General features: G+C 44.6%; 1 protein-coding gene across 1 annotated transcript in view; it reads left to right on the forward strand.

Annotated features, from left to right (window-relative positions):
• Positions 1–25464, forward strand: part of HDGFL3 (HDGF like 3) — a 140448-nt gene that overhangs the window by 40559 nt on the left and 74425 nt on the right. The gene's annotated exons all lie outside the window — the stretch shown is intronic.

Below are 25464 nucleotides of genomic sequence, written 5' to 3' on the forward strand. Positions count from 1 at the left end.
GGGATCTTGCTGGGCTCTCGTCTGCCATATTTCGCCCTGCTAGTATTCTGATTTTGTCTCCTGCCTGGAAGCAGAGGAGTCATAGACAGAACTGCAGCTATAGGATGTCAGAGGCGCTTGGTTCCGCTGGTGGAGCGCGGGACATTCTGAACTGGGCCCAACACAATTTTGAGGCCCGGGACTTTGCAGTGCGGCTGAGGGGGGAGATTGCCGGGCCAGCAGAGGTGACACTTGTCCCCCTCCCCCCCGCTGGACCGAGTTGGCTTCGCTAGGAGTCTGACGGAGAGGTGTTGTGGGCACCGTATCCGAGCTGGCGGCGCAGGAAAAGGCTGTGAGGTGAGCGGGGACTGCAGTGTAGGGTGTTGGGCCCAGGCCTGAGTGACACTACCGCGGTGCCTTATGGGATTCGGGGACAGTGGCCGGAAGTCCCAACTGGCGATTATTATATAGGGTGAGGGCAAGGACAGTACAAATTGTTTTTTTATCTCAAAGTACCGCTTTAAGTCTATGGTAAACGGATCACAACAAATGGCTATCGATTTTGTCATTTGTTAGCAGATTTTTAGCATTGAGCATGCTCAGTACATTTGAGGTTTGCAAAACGGAAACCAAAGTGTCTACTTTTGAACGGATTCGTGTTTTTATTTATTTTTTTTAAAGATGGATCTGATAAAAAATAGAAACTTTGGTTTCCACTTTTAGTCTGTTTTGGTTTGTAAGTAATAAGTTTTTACTTAAATACCAATCCATTATATTTGGTTGACAGCTGGTCATGTAATCAGATGCCAGACTTGAGGTGTGGTGTAGTGAGACGCGTACGAATGTTCATGAACGGGAGCATCTGACAAGTGGCATGCACCACTGTGTGCTGCTTGCCACAAATTCTACTCCATTCCCACCGAAAGGTGATCACCGCACCCTCGTCCTAGCTCTGCTCTTTTTCAGAGGTGGGCAAAAATGGCGTGAGAACGCCAAAAGTTGCAAAATTTAGCGTTGTACTAAAATTATGCAACTTTTCTAAGCTTTTTACGCCAGAGTACTAGTGTAAAGGCTTTGATGAATCAGGTCATAAGAGTATAAGTATACCTTCTACTGAGAGTAGAATAAACAAAAGACTGTATCATATATACTTGAGTATAAGCTGAGTTTTTCAGCGCTTTTTTTGTGCTGAAAACACCCCCCTCGGCTTATACTCGAGTGAGGTGTCCAGAACATGGAGGGGGAGGGGCAACGGCGGAGCAGTGGGTCACAGGAGGAAGGAGCCGGCTGCTTCGGCTAACTCCTGTGCCCGCTGCTAAAGAGAAATGAATATTCACTGCAAGGGAGCGCAGGTTGGTAAGTGTAATGGTTTTTTTTTTTTAATGTTTTTTGAAGGGGGCCAATCATACCAGGATAAGGATGGGGTCATGCATACAAGCATAGGGATGAGGAGTCATGAACACCAGGATAGGGATGAGGAGTCATGCAGACCAGGATAGGGATGAGGAGGCCATACATACCAGGATAGGGATGAGGAGGCCATACATACCAGGATAGGGATGAGGAGCCATGCATACCAGGATAGGGATGAGGAGCCATGCATACAAGAACGGTAATGAGGAGCCATGCATACCATAATAGGGATGAGGAGCCATGCATACCAGGATGGGGATGAGGAGCCATGCATACAAGGCATGGGGATGAGGAGCCATGCATACAAGGATGGGGATGAGGAGCCATGCATACCAGGATAGGGATGAGGAGGCCATACATACCAGGATAGGGATGAGGAGGCCAAACATACCAGGATAGGGATGAGGAGGCCATACATACCAGGATAGGGATGAGGAGCTATGGGTGGATGACAAACTCATATTCAGTGGCCAGTGTCAGGCAGCTGATAGGGATGAGGAGCCATGAATACCAGGATAGGGATGAGGAGCCATGAATACCAGGATAGGGATGAGGAGCCATGAATACCAGGATAGGGATGAGGAGCTATGCATACCAGGATAGGGATGAGGAACCATGCATACCAGGATGGGGATGAGGAGTCATGCATACAATGATGGAGAGGAGGAGCCATTCATATCAGGATAGGGATGTGGAACCATGCATACCAGGATGGGGATGAGGAGCCATGCATACCAGGATAAGGATGAGGAGCCATGCATACCAGGATAGGGATGAGGAGTCATGCATACCAGGATAGGGATGAGGAGCCATGCATACCAGGATAGGGATGAGGAGTCATGCATACCAGGATAGGGATGAGGAGGCCATACATACCAGGATAGGGATGAGGAGCTATGGGTGGATGACAAACTCATATTCAGTGGCCAGTGTCAGGCAGCTGATAGGGATGAGGAGCCATGAATACCAGGATAGGGATGAGGAGCCATGAATACCAGGATAGGGATGAGGAGCTATGCATACCAGGATAGGGATGAGGAACCATGCATACCAGGATGGGGATGAGGAGTCATGCATACAATGATGGAGATGAGGAGCCATTCATATCAGGATAGGGATGAGGAACCATGCATACCAGGATAGGGATGAGGAGCCATGCATACCAGGATAGGGATAAGGAGCCATGCATACCAGGATGGGGATGAGGAGCCATGCATACCAGGATAGGGATGAGGAGTCATGCATACCAGGATAGGGATGAGGAGTCATGCATACCAGGATAGGGATGAGGAGCCATGCATACCAGGATAGGGATGAGGAGCCATGCATACCAGGATAGGGATGAGGAGTCATGCATACCAGGATAGGGATGAGGAGGCCATACATACCAGGATAGGGATGAGGAGCTATGGGTGGATGACAAACTCATATTCAGTGGCCAGTGTCAGGCAGCTGATAGGGATGAGGAGCCATGAATACCAGGATAGGGATGAGGAGCCATGAATACCAGGATAGGGATGAGGAGCCATGAATACCAGGATAGGGATGAGGAGCCATGAATACCAGGATAGGGATGAGGAGCTATGCATACCAGGATAGGGATGAGGAACCATGCATACCAGGATGGGGATGAGGAGCCATGCATACCAGGATAGGGATGAGGAGTCATGCATACCAGGATAGGGATGAGGAGCCATGCATACCAGGATGGGGATGAGGAGCCATGCATACCAGGATAGGGATGAGGAGCCATGCATACCAGGATAGGGATGAGGAGTCATGCATACCAGGATAGGGATGAGGAGGCCATACATACCAGGATAGGGATGAGGAGCTATGGGTGGATGACAAACTCATATTCAGTGGCCAGTGTCAGGCAGCTGATAGGGATGAGGAGCCATGAATACCAGGATAGGGATGAGGAGTCATGCATACAATGATGGAGATGAGGAGCTATGCATACCAGGATAGGGATGAGGAACCATGCATACCAGGATGGGGATGAGGAGCCATGCATACCAGGATAGGGATGAGGAGCCATGCATACCAGGATAGGGATGAGGAGTCATGCATACCAGGATAGGGATGAGGAGTCATGCATACCAGGATGGAGTTGAGGGGATAATGCATACTAGGCTTATACTCGCGTCAATAGGTTTCCCCAGTTTTTTTAGGTAAAGTTAGGTGAATCGACTTATACTTAAGTATATACGGTAATCTGAAGTTCTGGCCTATTGTTTGTAGCAGAAAATCTTGATAAATGTGTCTCTGTGAGCGTGACTCTGAGTCACCATCCAGTTATTTTGCAATAAATACACACGTCAGAAAGGGCGAATAGGCTTCATCTCTATCTGAATTTCATATTCTTCAATATACGTGAATTAAGACAAACTGTCATAAATAGATTAGTAAATATCCCTTGGTTTGTCTTGAGTCCTAGATGACTAATGACAAGTACGCTTGTCACGAGCGGCAGACGTCATAGCATGCGTAGCTTCTGAATTGGGCCCTTAACCCCATTAAAAAATTAGTGAAGCCTGAAAAATAGTATAGCATTTTATTGTAAGCTGCATTCACGCGTATGTGGATGCAATCCATGAGAAATTGAGGTTGAAAATATGACAAACCATGTCACTTGGCTTCAGAAACATCAACACATACAATGCAGAAATAATATGGATCCGTCCCATGTGGAATTGATATGAACTTCATCCACCACTGAACGAACATTTCAGGTTGAGAATTAAGGCTATGTGCACACGTCAGGATTTTATGCAGAAATTTCCTGAACAAAACCGGACTTTTTCTGCAGGAAATCCGCATGCGTTTTTCTTGCTTTTTTTGCGCGTTTTTTTGTGCAGATTTTTCATGGTTTTTTTCCGGAGCTTCCCAATGCATTAAATAGCGGGAAATCCGCGAAAAATCCACAAAATTAATGAACATGCTGCGTTTTTTTACCACGATGCGTTTTTTACCGCGATGCGTTTTTTTTGCGGAAAAAAACGCAACATGTGCACAAAAATTGCGGATTGCATTCTATTAATGGATGCTTTTTTTCACGTTTTTATAGCAAAAAAAATCTTGAAAAATCCGGAACGTGTGCACACAGCCTAAACGTGCTTCTGCTCTCGCTGTTATTAGGCTACGTTCACATTTGCGGTCAGCGCCGCAGCGTCGGGCGCCACAGCGGCGCCGCATGCGTCATGCGCCCCTATATTTAACATGGGGGCGCATGGACATGCGTTGTGCTGCGTTTTGCGCCGCATGGCCGCAAGCGTTGGACGCAAGAAACGCATCAAGTTGCATTTTTTTTGCGTCCAACTTTCGGCCAAAAAGGACGCATGCGGCGCAAAACGCAGCGTTTTAGCGTGCGTTTTGCCGCGTTTTTGTTTGCGTTGTGCGCTGCGGCGCCGACGCTGCGGCGCACAACGCAAATGTGAACGTAGCCTTAGAGGCAGCAGGTGTCGGATGATGGGAGCTGTAGTCCCATCTGCTGACACCAGTGACTGGAGGTAAACTTTATACCTCCGATCACAGCTGCACGCCCACGCTGTGTATTGACAATGTGGGAACCGCAGCTCTCTGACCGATGGGGATGATTTCACTGCCGATCAGAAGCGATGTTTGCGCGCTGTCATGCACATGACAGCGTGGCAGACTCTGGATGTTCGGGCCCCCATTTAAGTGAATGGTCCTGGTTCAGGTCTGGGTACTGTTCTGGCATCCAAACCCAAATTTTTTGTAACTGTTCTGCCAAACCTGTCGGACCAGAACGTCCAGGTGTCCGCCCATCTCTACCCGTATATATATAACTAGATGGAGGCCCCATGCTATCGCATCAGGAGGGCGTTAATGTCATGATGGGGGCTCACCCACCTAACCACTCTCTCTTTCCCCATGTGCTGACTTCTCCCGTCTGTGCTCTCTTCTTTGACCTCTCTACCCCATGTGCTATCCCCCTTGTCTGCTGTCTTTCTCCCTTCTAGAGTCTCATTTGCGCGTTGTTGTCTACGACGTTGTGCCTTTGCTGCTTTCCTTTCATTGTCATTGGTGTACTTTTTATCGCAGAGGATACATTTTGTGATGTAAAATATTGTTTAAAAACAGTCAGTGAAATATTTTACCTGACAAAATGAATCCTCTGTGATCCTCTGCTGTAATGTCAGTATTTGTGTTTCCTCCCCTGCCCAGGAGATGTTGCATGCTCTGTACACGGTCAGACAGACAATTTTTAAAATTAACTTTTGTTCGTGGGAAAACCCCTTTAATGTGACCGGCTTCCTCTGCCTGTAGACACGTCGCGCATCTGCCACCGGGATCAGCCGAATGATTGACTGCGCCTGTAAATCAAGCCGCCGCCATCTTTGTGCAGACAGATAGCGGCGGTCACATTAAAACTGCGCATGCACTCCCCCTGTACAAAGATGGCGGCGGTCAGTGAATCATTCGGCTGTTCCCGGCGGTGGCGTGTTTGCGATGGTGTTCCGCTGATGGTACCGCGCCAGAGGCTGTGTACAGCGTATACAGTGTGTGTGTGTGTGGTGCGTACGGCATATACAGTGTGTGTTTGTGTGTGGTGCGTACGGCATATACAGTGTGTGTGTGTGTCTGTTGTGCGTACGGCGTATACAGTGTGCGTGTGGTGCGACAGTGTTCCGCTTGTGGTACCGTGCCAGAGGCTGCGTACGGAGTATACAGTGTGTGTGGTGCGTACGGCGTATACAGTGTGTGTGTATGTGTGTGTGGTGCGTACGGCGTATACAGTGTATGTGTGTGTGTGTGTGGTGCGTACGGCATATACAGTGTGTGTCGTACGTACGGCATATACAGTGTGTGTTTGTGTGTGTGTCTGTGGTGCGTGCGGCCGTGTTCCACTGGTGGTACCGCGCAAAAGGCTGGTACCACCAGAAGTTTTCATATTGAGACACCCATCATTGGGTGTCCCAATATGGCGGTCGGTGAACTTCCGCCGCTTGGAATTCTGGGATCCAGACACATCTGGACAGAACAGGATGTGAAGACATTACAAGTTAATTATATATTACTAGATGGTGGCCCGATTCTAACGCATCGGGTATTCTAGAATATGCATGTCCACGTAGTATATTGCACAGTCCACGTAGTATATTGCCCAGCCACGTAGTATATAGCACAGCCACATAGTATATAGCACAGCCACGTAGTATATAGCACAGCCACGTAGTATATTGCACAGCCACGTAGTATATTGCACAGCCACGTAGTATATTGCACAGCCACGTAGTATATTGCACAGACACGTAGTATATTGCACAGACACCGTAGTATATTGCACAGACACGTAGTATATAGCACAGCCACGTAATATATTGCCCAGCCACGTAGTATATTGCCCAGCCACGTAGTATATAGCACAGCCACCTAGTATATAGCACAGCCACGTAGTATATAGCGCAGCCACATAGTATATTGCACAGACACCGTAGTATATTGCACAGACACGTAGTATATAGCACAGACACGTAGTATATTGCACAGTCACGTAGTATATTGAACAGCCACGTAGTATATTGCACAGACACGTAGTATATTGCACAGTCACGTAGTATATTGAACAGCCACGTAGTATATTGCACAGCGATGTAGTATATAGCACAGCCACAGAGTATATAGCACAGCCCAAGTAGTATATACTCACCTTCCGTCCGCAGCTGTCACCGCCGCATGTGCTGCGCTGTTTCCTGCTTTCGCTGCCATCATGAATAACCGCTGCCGTCATCACTAACCGCGCCCGCAAATTTAGTCCCCGGCTTTGGGCAGCGGTAGGCCCAACAGCGCCCATGGTCCCGGCCTTCTTCGCCTTCCTCATGGCGACTCCGCCCCCTTTGCAGCGGTTCTGGCTGGGCCTGTACTGGCTTCCCGCGGCCGCTAATTTAGTCCGCGGCTTTTTGCCGCGGTAGGCCCAACAGCGTCCATGGTCCCAGCTGGCTCCGCTCTCCTCATGGCGACTCCGCCACCTTTACAGCGCTTCTGGCTGGGCCTGTACGGAGTGGGCGGGGACTCGGTCTGCATACTTCCTGGCCTCCCCTGCCCTTTTGTCTACGCCCACTGGCTGGCCGCGACCAATGAATATCTGGGACAGACAGAAAGAAAGACGGAAGTGCCCCTTAGACAATTATATAGATAGAAGATAATCTCTGGAGGCAGATTCTCAGGGATATCAGTGTCCGGCCCAAAGCCTGGAACAGCTAATTTACATAAATGCAAAATGTTGATTATTTTTGGAATAAGACATCAGATTGTAAATATCAAGGTATCATTTTATTCAGCTTCCTGTGACCTGCATGCTGTGTAAATAAAATACAATGTGGCAAATGTACAGAAAAAGTTCACAGTTTCTTAGAATCCAGGATTTGAGTCTTCGGCAACCTTTCAGCTAATCTTTTAAAACAATGGCAGAAAAGCCTTAAAGGAAAGGTGCCGCATTTTATTTTTTGTATTAAAAATAATTGTTTATATAAACAATTATTTTTCATACAAACTTCCTTTTTTTAACTTTAACATTTTTTTTTATTATTAATTTTTTTTTAAGCCACTGGGCGCCGCCATTTTGCTTTGCAGGAGTGTAAGTGAAGCTGCACGTCACTTACACTCTGCATTTACGGCAGCCCAGGGCATAGAGATCTGCGGTCGGGAGCCGACTCTATACCTAGCATTATAATCTGCGCTCTGGTCTGGCCACGCCCCCTGAGCCCTCCACAGCACGGCAGACGCAGGAGATCAGCGCCATCTTCCTGGAGCTCACACTGCATCTGTGAGCTCTAGGCCAGCTTCCCAGGATGATCGCAGGAGCCCTGCAGTCATAGGAGGAGGAGGAGACCATGGACGGGAGGGAGAAGCACTCAGCAGGCAGCCGTGAGTATCAGTGGGGAGGGGGAGAGGGAATCTAATCCTCTCCTTTGTGGTGCTGACTCTGAGCAGTTATCTCCTCCCATGTATGTTACTGAGCTGTGTATCTACTCCTCTCCTGTGTGATACTGTCTGCTTAGCCATGCATCTAATCATCTCCTGTGTGATACTAACTGAGCTGTGTACCTAATCCTCTACTGTGTTCTGAGCCATGCATCTAATCCTATACTGTGTGATACTATGCTGAGCCATGCATCTAATCCTATACTGTGTGATACTTTGCTGAGCTGTGTACCTAATCCTATCCTGTGTGATACTGTGTGCTGAGCCATGCATCTAATCCTATACTGTGTGATACTATGCTGAGCCGTGTATCTAATCCTATACTGTGTGATACTATGCTGAGCCATGCATCTAATCCTATACTGTGTGATACTATGCTGAGCCATGCATCTAATCCTATACTGTGTGATACTATGCTGAGCCATGCATCTAATCCTATACTGTGTGATACTATGCTGAGCCATGCATCTAATCCTCTCCTGTGTGATACTAACTGAGCCGTGTATCTAATCCTATCCTGTATGATACTGTCTGCTGCGCCGTGTATCTAATCCTCTCCTGTGTGATACTATGTTGAGCCGTGCATCTAATCCTATACTGTGTGATACTGTGTGCTGAGCCATGCATCTAATCCTATCCTGTGTGATACTGTTTGCTGAGCCGTGTATCTAATCCTGTCCTGTGTGATACTGACTGCTGAGCCATGCATCTAATCCTATCCTGTGTGATACTATGTTGAGCCGTGTATCTATTCCTATCCTGTATGATACTGTTTGCTGAGCCGTGTATCTAATCCTGTCCTGTGTGATACTGACTGCTGAGCTGTGTATCTAATCCTCTCCTGTGTGATACTGTGCTGAGCCGTGTATCTAATCCTATACTGTAATACTGTATGCTGACCTGTGTATCTAATCCTATACTGTGCTGACCTGTGTATCTAATCCTCCTGTGGAATACTGACTGCTGAGCCGTGTATCTAATCTGCTCCTGTGTGATACTCTCTGCTGAGCCGTGTATCTAATCCTATCCTGTGTGATACTGTCTGGTGAACAGTGTATCTAATCCTCTCCTATGCATTCCTTTCCCCCCTGCATGTCTTTCCTTATTGCACACACAACTCTATGCGTGTGATAACAGGAGCTGCAGGGGTCATGCTGTATTATGGCATTATGTGAGATCTATATGACGGTATTATGTGATCTGTATGGTGGTATTATGCTTGATCAGAATTGTGAGAATTATATGGTGGTATTGTGTGTGATCTATATGGCGGTATTATGTGAGATCTATATGGCGGCATTGTGAGAAGTATGTGGCGGTATTGTGTGATCTATATGGCGGTATGCGAGAACACTGGCGGTATGTGTGATCTATATGGTGGTATTATGTGAACTGTATGACAGTATTGTGTGATCTATTTGATAGTATTGTGTGTGATCTATATGGCGGTATTATGTGTGATCTATATGGCGGTATTAAGTGAGAACACTATGGCAGTATTATCTTCAGAAAGCGGACCCATTCTATGGTGGTTCTGGCTGAGCACCTGCACGCGGGTCTGGGGTAATAGAGGGGGCAGCATGACCTCCAGTTAGGTGCAGTCAGGGCTGGTGAGGCAGCTTTAGAGAGGGGTCTCATTTTTATCGTTACTATATGGCTACATTTCCCCCCAGCGTCACCCCAGACTGCGCCTGTCGTCTCACTTTCACACATCGCCAAGACAGGATCTGAGGAGCCCGACGTGCCGACGCATGCTGTGAAAGAAATGCCCGACGTGGGCAGCGGAAGCAGTCTTACAACGCTTCCGCTGCCCCATTGCAAGGTCCGGGCAGGAGGGGGCGGAGTTTCGGCCGTGCATGCGCGGTCGAAAATGGTGGGACTCGACAAACAAAAAAAGTTACATGTAACGTTTTTTTGTGGCGGCGGTCGCACGACGGTTGCGACGTGTGGCAATACATCGCAATGCGTCGGTAATGTTAGTCTATGGGGAAAAAACGCATCCTGCAGACAACTTTGCAGGATGCGTTTTTTCTCCTAAACGACGCATTGCGACGTATTGCAAACAACGCTAGTGTGAAAGTAGCCTAAGGCTGCCGTCACACTAGCAGTATTTGGTCAGTATTTTACCTCAGTATTTGTAAGCCAAAACCAGGAGTGGGTGATAAATGCAGAAGTGGTGCAGATGTTTCTATTATACTTCTCTAAGTGTTCCACTCCTGGTTTTGGCTTACAGATACTGAGGTAAAATAGTGACCAAATACTGCTAGTGTGACGGCAGCCTTACTCTGCAGTCACCAACAAAATGGCTGCTCACTGGGTTCCTGAATATCATCCTCTCATCCCTTAGCAGACACCCAGAAGGGAAGGAGAGGAGACATCACACACGTCAGCAGACTCCGCCCATAATTACTGCAGTGCTGTAATGTGAGCTAGTTGTACACGAGGTTTTTCTGAAATTTCAGCAGCTGCTCCCCCTAGTGTTTAAAAGTGGAAATTCCAACTTTTCAAATTATTTTTCATATTTTACTAAATTATAAACAAATGATAATATTTTTTAAGAAAATGTAAACATTAATTCTTTACATTTTTACAATTGCTGTAAAAAATTTTTTTTTGATGGCACCTTCCCTTTAACAAAATTATCTAACGAATGGTTCTATGAATGTGTCCTTGATGTTCAGTCTTTTGAACGCCTTTTAAAGGGAGCCTGTCAGCAGGATTGTGCTGAGTAAGGCTGCTTTCACACTAGCGTCGGTACGGGCCGTTGCAGTGCGTCGGGCCGACGTACCGACGCATGCTGTGAAATAAATGCCCGACGTGGGAAGCGGAAGCAGTCTTACGACGCTTCTGCTACCCCATTGCCTGGTCCGGGGAGGAGGGGGCGGAGTTTCGGTCGCGCATGCGCGGTCGAAAATGGCGAACTCGACGCACAAAAAAACGTTACATGTAACTTTTTTTGTGCCGACGGTCCGCCAAAACACGACGCAACCGTCGCACGAGTGGCAATACGTCGCAATGCGTCGGTAATGTAAGTCTATGGGGAAAAAACGCATCCTATAGACAACTTTGCAGGATACGTTTTTTTCTCCTGAACGACGCATTGCGACGTATTGCAAACGACGCTAGTGTGAAAGTAGCCTTACTTACAGTATCAGGTTGGCGCTATTATACTGATTAAAATGATACCTGGGACGATGAAATCCACTTTGTGGTTGTTTAATCTTTATTTTCAGTTAGGCCGGGGTCACACTTAACGTATGGAAAATTGGTCCGATAGTCGCACAAGTGTTCTCCGTATGGTCATCCGTGTGTAATCCGTTTGCAATGCGATTTTCTCACCCCTATACATCCGTATTACATCTGTATGGCATCCGTATGACATGCGTATGGCTTTACATTTCTCACTACTTTTCCTCATTGAATTTAATGGCTCAATGGGCTGAAATGAGAAAAATGTGTGCGTATTTCACGCAAGCCACACGGATGGTCTGTGTGGTGTCCAGTTTTTTCTCGCACTCATAGACTTGCATTGGTGAGACTCGGCCGATATATGGGTACAATCCCAGCATGCTGCGATTTCACTCGCACGCTGAATACACCCGAGAAAAAAAGCGGTGATGTGAGCTGCCCCATAGATTAACACTGGGCTGAGTGCTATGCGATGTTTTCTCGCATAGCACTCGTCCGTATTCTACGGTAGTGTGACCCCGGCCTTAATGAGATTCTCATGCTCTGGGGTGGGCCTGGAGGGGGGTCTTTATGAAGTGCTCTGCTTTGGTACTCATACTGATGGCTTATGACAGGTTATTGATCCCTGAATGACCTGCTCCCTATTTTACCTACTTAATATTATATGTAATGAAAAAAAGTCACATTCAGCAGGCAGGCGACGGCAGCGGCGCCTGCGCTGCAGCATAATCGCATCTATAATGTGCATTACATTGTTTTATTTAGTCAGATACAGTCATGGCCAAAAGTATTGACACCCCTGCAATTCTGACAGATAATACTCAGTTTCTTCCTAAAAATGATTGCAATCACAAATTTTTTGGTATTATTATCTTCATTTAATTTGTCTTAAATGAAAAACACCACAAAAGAGAATGAAGCAAAAAGCAAAACATTGATCATTTCACACAAAACTCCAAAAATGGGCCAGACAAAAGTATTGGCACCCTCAGCCTAATACTTGGTTGCACAACCTTTAGCCAAAATAACTGCGACCAACCGCTTCCGGTAACCATCAATGAGTTTCTTACAATGCTCTGCTGGAATTTTAGACCATTCTTTAGCAAACTGCTCCAAGTCCCTGATATTTGAAGAGTGCCTTCTCCAAACTGCCATTTTTAGATCTCTCCACAGGTGTTCTATGGGATTCAGGTCTGGACTCATTGCTGGTCACCTTAGAAGTCTCCAGTGCTTTCTCTCAAACCATTTTCTAGTGCTTTTTGAAGTGTGTTTTGGGTCATTGTCCTGCTGGAAGACCCATGACCTCTGAGGGAGACCCAGCTTTCTCACACTGGGCCCTACATTATGCTGCAAAATTTGTTGGTAGTCTTCAGACTTCATAATGCCATGCACACAGTCAAGCAGTCCAGTGCCAGAGGCAGCAAAGCAACCCCAAAACATCAGGGAACCTCCGCCCTGTTTGACTGTAGGGACCGTGTTCTTTTTTTTGAATGCCTCTTTTTTTTCTCCTGTAAACTCTATGTTGGTGCCTTTGCCCAAAAAGCTCTACTTTTGTCTCATCTGACAGAGAACATTCTTCCAAAACGTTTTAGGCTTTTTCAGGTAAGTTTTGGCTAACTCCAGCCTGGCTTTTTTATGTCTCGGGGTAAGAAGTGGGGTCTTCCTGGGTCTCCTACCATACAGTCCCTTTTCATTCAGACGCCGACGGATAGTACGGGTTGACACTGTTGTACCCTCGGACTGCAGGGCAGCTTGAACTTGTTTGGATGTTAGTCGAGGTTCTTTATCCAACATCCGCACAATCTTGCGTTGAAATCTCTTGTCAATTTTTCTTTTCCGTCCACATCTAGGGAGGTTAGCCACAGTGCCATGGGCTTTAAACTTCTTGATGACACTGCGCACAGTAGACACAGGAACATTCAGGTCTTTGGAGATGGAATTGTAACCTTGAGATTGCTCATGCTTCCTCACAATTTGTTTTCTCACGTCCTCAGACAGTTCTTTGGTCTTCTTTCTTTACTCCATGCTCAATGTGGTACACAGAAGGACACAGGACAGAGGTTGAGTCAACTTTAATCCATGTCAACTGGCTGCAAGTGTGATTTAGTTATTGCCAACACCTGTTAGGTGCCACAGGTAAGTTACAGGTGCTGTTAATTACACAAATTAGCATCACATGATTTTTCAAACGGTGCCAATACTTTTGTCCACCCCCTTTTTTATGTTTGGTGTGGAATTATATCCAATTTGGCTTTAGGACAATTCTTTTTGTGTTTTTTCATTTAAAACAAATTAAATGAAGGTAATAATACCAAAGAATTTGTGTTTGCAATCATTTTCAGGAAGAAACTGAGTATTATCTGACAGAATTGCAGGGGTGTCAATACTTTTGGCCATGACTGTACATTTATTCTGAAAAAAAAAATGTTTCTCAAAATGGCGGCGGCCGCGCCTGCACAAGTAGCATCTATCGGTGATCCAATAGATGTTACTCTGCTGGTGCTATTTTGCTAGAGGAAAAAAAAAATTGTCTCCACCAAGATGGTCCTGGCGGCGCCTGCATAGTAGCATCTATCGACGATCCAATAGATGCTACTGTGCAGGCACCGCCAAGAGTGTGCAAAGGAGTCATCAAAGCACAAGGTGGCTACTTTGAAGAACCTAGAATATAAGATATAATTTCAGTTGTTTCACACTTTTTTGTTAAGTATATAATTCCACATGTGTTAATTCATAGTTTTGATGCCTTCAGTGTGAATGTACAATTGTCATAGTCATGAAAATACAGAAAAATCTTTAAATGAGAAGGTGTGTCCAAACTTTTGGTCTGTACTGTGTATATATATATATATATATATATATATATATATATATATATATATATATATATATATATATATATATATATATATATATATATATATACAGTATATATATCAGTAAGACACATATACACATATATATATATGTATATATATATTCATATTTCATACAGAGCTAGATAGCAGAAAGGTCGCCAATTCAATTGCCCGCTTTTGCTGAGTCCTTACCAAACCCGACAGGGTATGAGACATGGTTTACATACAGTAAACCATTTCATATCGTTTAGACTTTTACATATTCCTCACTAATGATGTTAGTAGAGTGTGTGTGCAAAATTTGGGAGCGCTAGGTGTTAAAATAAAGGGTTAAGTCACTGAGAAAACTGGCTTGGGCTCCCGTGCAATTTTCTCCCCCAGAGTGGGAAAGCCAGTGGCTGCTGACAGATATTAATAGCCTAGAGAGGGACCATGGTTATTGCCCCCCCCCCCCCCTGCGAATAAAAACATCTGCCCATCCACCCCAGAAAGGGCGTAATAAGGTAATAAGGGGTTAATGTCACCTTGCTATTGTAAGGTGACATTAAGCCTGGTTAATAATGGAGAGGTGTCAATAAGACTACTATCCATTATTAATCCAATAGTAGGAAATGGGTAAAAATACACACACATTAAGAATAAAGTATTTTAATGAAAGAAAGACACGGTTTTATTATCTTTATTGTACGCTCAATCTAACTGAAGACCTTCGTTCTCTTGTAAAAAATTCCAAAATAGAAAAGCAACAATATCCCATACCTGTCTGCCGTACAGTCAAGTCCTACGCTGTAAATCCATCTGAAGTGGTTAAATACATTTACAGCCAGGAGCCTGCTAATGCAGCCGCTCCCGGCTGTAAAAGACTGGGGAATAAATGAAATGAAGGTAACGGAGCTTCGGTGACTAGCGGTGCCGTTACCGAAGCTGCGCTCCCTGGTAGCATAAACTCATATGAACTGTAGCATGAGAAAATATTCAGAAAAATTCCCACGCTACGTGCGGTCCGTGTATAATCCAAATTTTTTTCGCACCCATTGGCGTATTTTTGGAGGAATACGCTGACAATTGCAGCATGCTGCGATTTTATCAGCACATTAAATACGGCCGAGAAATATACGGCTGATGGAAGCGGCCCCATAGAGAAACATTGGTCCGTGTGCAATGTGTTGTTTTTGCTCCTCTCACTCGTCCGTATTTCTCTCCAGTGTGACCCTGGACTCATAGGGTTATTTTTGTGCCTCTAAAAATCACCTGAATTTTGTAGCGTTTTTATGTTTTGGTTTTTTTTACATACAGATGAAAAATCATGAAAAACCCCATAGGTTCGATTCATCACTTACATTTTTTTACTCACTCTTCTCTTTTGTCATGTAGTCATTAATGTTTTTGCACCAAATCCTTCAAAATGGTACATGCTGTTCATGAATTCTGCTTAAAGTAAAAAATGGTTATTATTTTTCTATGACCTGTTTTGCTTTTTTTCAGCACAAAAAGTCAAATCACGCCTAAAATCATTACAATGGGGGGCCTGGAGATACATTTTGCGCAAAGTTTAGCGAGTTTTAAAAATTTGCATTTGATGAATCAGCCAGAAACCCTAAATTCTGTTCACAATGTCGAACATAAAATAAAAACTGGCAAACACATATAATAAAGGCGCAAATTAAAATAATTAACTGCTAATCAAAAACTAGACAAAAAACAGGCACAAATGCAATAATTACTTTGGTTCTGTGCCTTTAGAAAGCCACACACTTTTTTTTTTTAAACTTTATATATAAAGTAGCGTGCGGCTTCCAAATGGATGCCACTAGAAAAGTGGTGAGGTCACTTTTAGCTGCTTCATGGCTTTCAAATCCTGACCCGGTTAAAAGGCTAAACAAAGACTGACATGTGCACAGCAAGTCGTTTCAACATTGCAGTGCATATATTGTCTCTAAGGATATGTTTCCATGGTCAGTAAACACGGCGGGTTTGACGCTGCGTTCATCCGCAGCGTCAAACCCGCAGCGGCCAGATGTTACAGCATAGTGGATGGGATCTTAAGAAATCCCACCTCCACTATGCGTGCAGGGACACCCGCGGCTTCCCTGCATAGACGCACATGCGGCGCGTCTTACTAGACCGCATCAAGTCTATTTATCTTGCGGAGACAGAGCGTAACGGAGATACAGTATCACCATCCAATGTAGAGGATGTGGTTATTCCGCACAGTTCAATGACACATGCGGAATCACCTGCGTTCAAAAAGCTGGCAGCGCTTTCGACGGAGCGGACATGTGCTGCGTCCAAAGCGCTGCCGGTTTCTGCCCTTGGAAACATACCCTTATGATTTTTTAAAGTGCTTTTTCAGGTGGGTTCCAGAGCCTAAAAAAGATGCTGTTTGCTCATACTCTTAGATTGCATTATTTAGCAGCTAACTTATAAAAACTGATGATCAATAGTAAAGGTTAGTTTACATTGCACAATGGTCAATGTTAAACGACCGCCGACCCATCTTCAAATATGCGCTGATTGATCTGGAATAGGTATTCAGTGCATAAAGGCTGCCATTGTTCTCAGTAGCACAAATCCTTTTTACTCAGGACTATGCACTATTGAGAACACTGATTTTTTTTTTTTTTTTATGCAGCATAAAAAATTTTCACCCAACAAATGAGCGCTCCGTGCTGCTGTTAAAAAATGGACATGTCAGCGTGTTTTGCCATGGACACACGGTCCATGTAAACACTGACACGTGCACATTATGTAAGTGTCTCCGATGCGTGTGAAAACTCTCACCACACATACCGAACACACTGAAGCCTGGAAGAGTCCTGATACCTTATTTTTCATGTCTAAAAAATAAAAACAGACCAAAAAAATAACCAATTTTCATTAGTGTTCTGAATCCGCGCCATTGGCTTTTCTCATATGCAAAAGAAAATAGTGATGGAGGTTTCCCAAGTTTCTCTTATGGTCGGGGTCACACTAGTGTAGATTTTCTCTTGCGAGAGAATCAGCTTAACCCCTTAAGCCCCGAGGGTGGTTTGCACGTTAATGACCGGGCCAATTTTTACAATTCTGACCACTGTCCCTTTATGAGGTTATAACTCTGGAACGCTTCAACGGATCTTGGCGATTCTGACATTGTTTTCTCGTGACATATTGTACTTCATGTTAGTGGTAAAATTTCTTCGATATAACTTGCGTTTATTTGTGAAAAAAACGAATATTTGGCGAAAATTTTGAAAATTTCGCAATTTTCCAACTTTGAATTTTTATGCCCTTAAATCACAGACATATGTCACACAAAATACTTAATAAATAACATTTCCCACATGTCTACTTTACATCAGCACAATTTTGGAACCAACATTTTTTTTTGTGACGGAGTTATAAGGGTTAAAAGTTGACCAGCAATTTCTCATTTTTACAACACCATTTTTTTTTAGGGACCACATCTCATTTGAAGTCATTTTGACGGGTCTATATGATAGAAAATACCCAAGTGTGACACCATTCTAAAAACTGCACCCCTCAAGGTACTCAAAACCACTTTCAAGAAGTTTATTAACCCTTCAGGTGTTTCACAGGAATTTTTGGAATGTTTAAATAAAAATGAACATTTAACTTTTTTTCACACAAAATTTATTTCAGCTCCAATTTGTTTTATTTTACCAAGGGTAACAGGAGAAAATAGACCCCAAAAGTTGTTGTACAATTTGTCCTGAGTACGCTGATACCCCATATGTGGGGGTAAACCACAGTTTGGGCGCATGGCAGAGCTTGGAAGCAAAGGAGCGCCATTTGACTTTTCAATGCAAAATTGACTGGAATTGAGATGGGACGCCATGTTGCATTTGGAGAGCCCCTGATGTGCCTAAACATTGAAACCCCCCACAAGTGACACCATTTTGGAAAGTAGACCCCCTAAGGAACTTATCTAGATGTGTGGTGAGCACTTTGACCCAACAAGTGCTTTACAGAAGTTTATAATGCAGAGCCGTAAAAATAAAAAATCATATTTTTTCACAAAAATTATCTTTTCACCCCCAATTTTTTATTTTCCCAAGGGTGAGAGAAGAAATTGGACCCCAAAAATTGTTGTGCAATTTGTCCTGAGTACGCTGATACCCCATATGTGGGTGTAAACCATTGTTTGGGCGCAGGACAGAGCTCGGAAGGGAAGGAGCGCCATTTGACTTTTCAATGCAAAATTGACTGGAATTGAGATGGGACGCCATGTTGCATTTAGAGAGCCCTTGATGTGCCTAAACATTGAAACCCCTAACAAGTGACACCATTTTGGAAAGTAGACCCCCTAAGGAACTTATCTAGATGTGTGGTGAGCACTTTGACCCAACAAGTGCTTTACAGAAGTTTATAATGCAGAGCCGTAAAAATAAAAAATCATATTTTTTCACAAAAATGATCTTTTCACCCCCAATTTTTTATTTTCCCAAGGGTAAGAGAAGAAATTGGACCCCAAACATTGTTGTGCAATTTGTCCTGAGTACACTGATACCCCATATGTGGGTGTAAACCATTGTTTGGGCGCAGGGCAGAGCTCAGAAGGGAAGGAGCGCCATTTGACTTTTCAATGCAAAATTGACTGGAATTGAGATGGGACGCCATGTTGCGTTTGGAGAGCCCCTAATGTGCCTAAACATTGAAACCCCCCACGAGTGACACCATTTTGGAAAGTAGACCCCTTAAGGAACTTATCTAGATGTGTGTTGAGCACTTTGACCCAACAAGTGCTTTACAGAAGTTTAAAATGCAGAGCCGTAAAAATAAAAAATCATATTTTTTCACAAAAATGATCTTTTCACCCCCATTTTTTTATTTCCCCAAGGGTAAGAGAAGAAATTAGACCACAACAGTTGTTGTGCAATTTGTCCTGAGTACGACGATACCCCATATGTGGGTGTAAACCATTGTTTGGGCGCATAGCAGAGCTCAGAAGGGAAGAAGCGCTATTTTACTTTTCAATGCAAAATTGACTGGAATTAAGATGGGATGCCATGTTGCGTTTGGAGAGCCCCTGATGTGCCTAAACATTAAACCCCCCCACAAGTGACACCATTTTGGAAAGTAGACCCCCTAAGGAACTTATCTAGATGTGTTTTGAGAGCTTTGAACCCCCAAGTGTTTCACTACAGTTTATAACGCAGAGCCGTGAAAATAAAAATTATTTTTTTTTTCACAAAAATGATTTTTTAGCCCCCAGTTTTGTATTTTCACAAGGGTATCAGGATAAATTGGACCCCAAAAGTTGTTGTCCAATTTGTCTGGAGTACGCTGATACCCCATTTGTGGGGAGGGACCACTGTTTGGGCGCATGACAGAGCTCGGAAGGGAAGGAGCGCCATTTGGAATGCAGACTTAAATGGATTGGTCTGCAGGCGTCACGTTGCATTTGCAGAGCCCCTGATGTACCCAAACAGTACAAACCCCCACAAGTGACCCCATATTGGAAACTAGACCCCCCAAGGAACTTATCTAGATGTGTTGTGAGAACTTTGAACCCCCAAGTGTTTCACTACAGTTTATAACGCAGAGCCGTGAAAATAATTTTTTTTTTTTTTTCACAAAAATGAAATTTAGCCCCCAGTTTTGTATTTTCACAAGGGTATCAGGATAAATTGGACCCTAAAAGTTGTTGTCCAATTTGTCCTGAGTACGCTGATACCCCCTATGTGGGGGGGAACCACTGTTTGGGCGCATGACAGAGCTCGGAAGGGAAGGAGCGCCATTTGGAATTCAGACTTAAATGGATTGGTCTGCAGGCGTCACGTTGCATTTGCAGAGCCCCTGATGTACCCAAACAGTACAAACCCCCCACAAGTGACCCCATATTGGAAACTAGACCCCCCAAGGAACTTATCTAGATGTGTTGTGAGAACTTTGAACCCCCAAGTGTTTCACTACAGTTTATAACGCAGAGCCGTGAAAATAAAAATTATTTTTCTTTTTCACAAAAATGATTTTTTAGCCCCCAGTTTTGTATTTTCACAAGGGTATCAGGATAAATTGGACCCTAAAAGTTGTTGTCCAATTTGTCCTGAGTACGCTGATACCCCCTACGTGGGGGGGAACCACTGTTTGGGCGCATGACAGAGCTCGGAAGGGAAGGAGCGCCATTTGGAATGCAGACTTAAATGGATTGGTCTGCAGGCGTCACGTTGCATTTGCAGAGCCCCTGATGTACCCAAATAGTACAAACCCCCCACAAGTGACCCCATATTGGAAACTAGACCTCCCAAGGAACTTATCTAGATGTGTTGTGAGAATTTTGAACCCCCAAGTGTTTCACTACAGTTTACAACGCAGAGCCGTGAAAATAAAACATATTTTTTTTCCCACAAAAATGATTTTTAGCCCCCCAAATTTTTATTTTCCCAAGGATAACAAGAGAACTTGGACCCCAGAAGTTGTTGTTCAATTTGTCCCTAGTACGCTGATACCCCATATGTTGGGGTAAACCCCTTTTTGGACGCACGGGAGAGCTCGGAAGGGAAGGAGCACTGTTTTACTTTTTCAACGCAGAATTGGCTGGAATTGAGATTGGACGCCATGTCGCGTTTGGAGAGCCCCTGATGTGCCTGAACAGTGGAAACTCCCCAATTCTACCTGAAACCCTACCCCTAACCGTTTACTGAACATTTTCTGACAGTCATAAGTGCCACGTATATAAGTGCCACGTATATAAGTGCCACGTATATAAGTGCCACGTATATAAGTGCCACGTATATAAGTGCCACGTATTTAAGTGCCACGTATTTAAGTGCCACGTATTTAAGTGCCACGATATTTCAGTGCCACGTATTTCAGTGCCACGTATTTCAGTGCCACGTATTTCAGGCACTGAAAAATACGTGGCACGTAAATACTTCAGTGCCACGATATTTCAGTGCCACGTATTTCAGTGCCACGTATTTCAGGCACTGAAAAATACGTGGCACGTAAATACGTGGCACGTAAATACGTGGCACTTAAATACGTGGCACTTAAATACGTGGCACTTAAATACGTGGCACTTATATACGTGGCACTTATATACGTGGCCACTGAAATATCGTGGCACTTATATACGTATATAAACGTATATTTCAGTGCCACGTATTTCAGTGCCACGTATTTCAGGTTAGGGGTAGGGTTAGGGTTTTTTGTTTTTTTCTTGTTTTCTTGTGTTTTTCTATAAAAACGCATGCGTTTTACCGCGTTTACATGCATTTTTTCACACATGCGGTTTTTTTAAAAAACGCATGCAGATAAAAACGCAAGTGTGAAACCAGACTAAAAGACGCTTTTTATAGCAAAAAAGTTTTTGCGTCTCCACATTTTGAGACCTATAATTTTTCCACATTTTGGTCCACAGAGTCATGTGAGGTCTTGTTTTTTGCGGGACGAGTTGACGTTTTTATTGGTAACATTTTCGGACACGTGACCATTTTTTATCACTTTTTATTCCGATTTTTGTGAGGCAGAATAACCAAAAACCAGCTATTCATGAATTTCTTTTGGGAGAGGCGTTTATACCGTTCTGCGCTTGGTAAAATTGATAAAGCAGTTTTATTCGTCGGGTCAGTACGATTACAGCGATACCTCATTTATATCATTTTTTTATGTTTTGACGCTTTTATACGATAAAAACTATTTTATAGAAAAAATAATTATTTTGGCATCGCTTTATTCTGAGGACTATAACTTTTTTATTTTTTTGCTGATGATGCTATATGGCGGCTCGTTTTTTGCGGGACAAGATGACGTTTTCAGCGGTAACATGGTTATTTATATCCGTCTTTTTGATCGCGTGTTATTCCACTTTTTGTTCGGCGGTATGGTAATAAAGCGTTGTTTTTTGCCTCGTTTTTTTTTTTTTTTCTTACGGTGTTTACTGAAGGGGTTAACTAGTGGGCCAGTTTTATAGGTTGGGTCGTTACGGACGCGGCGATACTAAATATGTGTACTTTTATTGTTTTTGTTTGTTTTTTTTAGATAAAGAAATGTATTTATGGGAATAATATTTTTTTTTTTATTATTATTTATTTAGGAATTATTATTTTTTTTTTTTACACATGTGGAAATTTTTTTTTTTACTTTTTTGCTTTGTCCCAGGGGGGGACATCACAGATCGCAGATCTGATAGTGTGCACAGCACTCTATCAGATCTGCGATCATACTTTCATCGGAGCAGGCTGCAGCTTTCATCTGCAGCCTGCTCCGACCCGGAAGTGCTCCCTGCAGGACCCGGATACAGCCCCTCGGCCATTTTGGATCCGGGGCCTGCAGGGAGAAGACGTTCGGTACGAGGTGAGTACATCACCTTGTACCGATCGTCTCAGGGAAGCCCGCAGGGAGCCCCCTCCCTGCGCGATGCTTCCCTGTACCGCCGGTACACCGCGATCATGTTTGATCGCGGTGTGCCGGGGGTTAATGTGCCGGGGGCGGTCCGTGACCGCTCCTGGCACATAGTGCCGGATGTCAGCTGCGATATGCAGCCGACACCCAGCCGCGATCGGCCGCGCTCCCCCCGTGAGCGCGGCCGATCGCGTATGACGTACTATACCGTCACCGGGAATTAAGGCCCACCCCACCTCGACGGTATAGTACGTCATATGGGATTAAGGGGTTAATTATGTTAATTTGCCAGTGGAATTTTCTGTGCTGATTCTTCCTCTTTTGGCAGAAAACGTAGTTGAAAATCTGTGCGGATTTGATGCGGATTTTCATTCTTTTTTTCATGCGGATTTATATGCGTTTTTGTAAGCTAAATAAAGATCTATTATTTAACAAAAAAAAGAATTGTGATGTAATTTCTTTGTCCATCCTCTTTTATAATATACTCCATTGAATACCATAATATCATCACATACCATGTTCAAATATGTTTACACACTGTAGTGAAATATGTATAGGTATATATATGTGTGACTAGCAGTAATTTAACATCTGTCCTGAGATTGCAGGTCTCACAGGGGTCGCAGCATATACTTTCCTGAGAAAGCAGTCTACTGTCTCCAATCTCGCCAGGGGGTCTTGCAAAGAACCAGGAAGGGGAAACGTTTCACAACTTCGGCTCTTTTGAAGGGAGATGTCAATTACAGCCTGATACTATCTATCTGTGAGAAACTTGCACAGAGAATTTAACAGGAAATAATATATTCATTGGTGGAGTGTTCACAGTCCAGTCACAAACAAGCAATTATAAATATTAACATGAGAGGCTGGTCTAGAAATTTGACCTCCAGGGTGACTCTATAAATTAGACCTACACACAAAGAGGGGGGTGCTCACAGATTGAGGGGCAGTCAAGCTGATGTGTTCCAGTCCATATTCGTCCTCCCCTCAGGGAGCAGATAGCAGACTACAAAGTTAGATATTTCTGTAAGATTTCTCCCGTTTATTTTTATAACTGTTTTGCATATTTGTATATCTTTTTATTGCCATATTTTTATACCCTTTTATTGTAAGCACTGAACCTTTTTGTGTTAAAGCACAAAACTTTTAACAAGTTGAACCTTGCATGTTCTAAAGAATCCATAGCCTTAAAGTATGTGAGCCTTATGACTGGCAGACAGTAGTAGTAATATTTCCGGGACTCATCGCCCGTGCATTCGGTGAGTGGTGGCAGCGTGTATGAGCGGGTGTGGCCTGGGTCAGTGTGTGATTTATGCTCCCACTACAGCATAGGACAGAGGTTGAATGCTGGACTCCGAGAGGGGATAGATTAACCCTTGCAAGCGCAACCCCAAGTCGCATGGATACGTGACACACACACAAAACAAATATAAGTGAATATAGATAGATATATAATACCAAGCCCGATGTTAAGCAATGAACATAATAAAATGGTACATAAAGAGTTATGTAATGACACACACACACACAAAATCTGCATTAGGCCGGGTCACACTTGCGAGAAACTCGCACAAGTCTCGCACCTCAGTACCCGGCACTGCCGCCGGCACTTGGCCTGGAGCATTCAGCTGCATAGAAATACATGTTCCGAGTGCCGGCGGCAGTGCCGGGTATTGAGGTGTGAGACTCGTGTGAGTTTCTTGCAAGTGTGACCCCGGCCTTAAACGCAATATCTGTTTAACCCCTTCCCGACCTGTGACACAGCGTATGCGTCATGAAAGTCGGTGCCAATCCGACCTGTGACGCATATGCTGTGTCACAGAATGATCGCGTCCCTGCTGGTCGGGGGAAAGGGTTAACTCCAATTTCACCCGACCTACAGGGACAGGGGGAGTGGTACTTCAGCCCAGGGGGGTGGCTTCGCGCCCCCCCCCCCCCCCCCCCGTGGCTATGATCGCTCTGATTGGCTGTTGAAAGTGAAACAGCCAATCAGAGCAATTTGTAATATTTCACCTATGAAAAGTGGTGAAATATTACAATCCAGCCATGGCCGGTGCTGCAATATCATCGGCCATGGCTGGAAACCCTGATGTGCCCCCCGCCACCGATCTCCTCCCCAGTCCTCCGTTCTGTCCCTTACTCCCCTCCGTCCTCCTGTCCGCTCCTCCCGTGCTCCGATCCACCCCCCCGTGCTCCGATCCACCCCCCCCCCCCCATGCTCCGAACCCACCCCCTCATACTTACCGAGCCTCCCGGTGTCCGTCCGTCTTGTCCATGGGCGCCGCCATCTTCCAAAATGGCAGGCGCATGCGCAGTGCGCCCGCCGAATCTGCCGGCCGGCAGATTCGTTCCAGGTACATTTTGATCACTGTGATAAAACCTATCACAGTGATCAAAATAAAAAAAATAGTAAATGAACCACCCCTTTTCACCCCCATTGGTAGGGACAATAATAAAATAAAGAAAATATTTTTTTTCTCCACTAGGGTTAGGGTTAGAACTAGGGTTAGGGTTAGAATTAGGCTATGTGCACACGGTGCGGATTTGGCTGCGGATCCGCAGCGGATTGGCCGCTGTGGATTCATAGCAGTTTTCCATCAGGTTTACAGTACCACGTAAACCTATGGAAAACCAAATCCGCTGTGCCCATGGTGCGGAAAATACCGCGCGGAAATGCTGTGTTGTATTTTCCGCAGCATGTCAATTCTTTGTGCGGATTCCGCAGCGT

Source organism: Ranitomeya variabilis, chromosome 5, assembly GCF_051348905.1.
Source record: "Ranitomeya variabilis isolate aRanVar5 chromosome 5, aRanVar5.hap1, whole genome shotgun sequence".
Classification (NCBI taxonomy): domain Eukaryota; kingdom Metazoa; phylum Chordata; class Amphibia; order Anura; family Dendrobatidae; genus Ranitomeya; species Ranitomeya variabilis.